Source organism: Cibotium barometz, chromosome 37 (genome assembly GCF_041138505.1).
Source record: "Cibotium barometz isolate CiBa-2024 chromosome 37, ASM4113850v1, whole genome shotgun sequence".
In the NCBI taxonomy this organism is placed as follows: Eukaryota; Viridiplantae; Streptophyta; class Polypodiopsida; order Cyatheales; family Cibotiaceae; genus Cibotium; species Cibotium barometz.
The window spans coordinates 13,991,593-13,991,935 of NC_141082.1; positions in this window are offsets into that span (position 1 = coordinate 13,991,593).

Consider the following 343-nt stretch of genomic DNA (forward strand, 5'->3'; position numbering starts at 1 on the left):
ATTATCTTTTGTTTGGGGGTTTGTTGAGGCCTCCTTTAGTGACAAACTGGGGGGTGGTTCCCAGGTGTGCTCTGCCCCTCTTGAGTTCTTTGCTTATCTCCATGTCATTGGAGTTGGCTGCTTGTGGTTTGGAGCTTTTTTCAGGAGCTAGAATGCCTGTGGTGTCCATGTCTGCTGCATATCCAAGTTGTCAACTTCCTTCTCTATCCTCTGTTTGTTTATAGGGGTACTTTCTACACATTCATTTTCTTCTTTTGTATCACATGGGTCTAGAACAGCAGCTAAAACTGAGTATCTATTGGGCTTGTGAAAGGTCTAAGGGGGTTTGGGTCTGTTAGAAGGT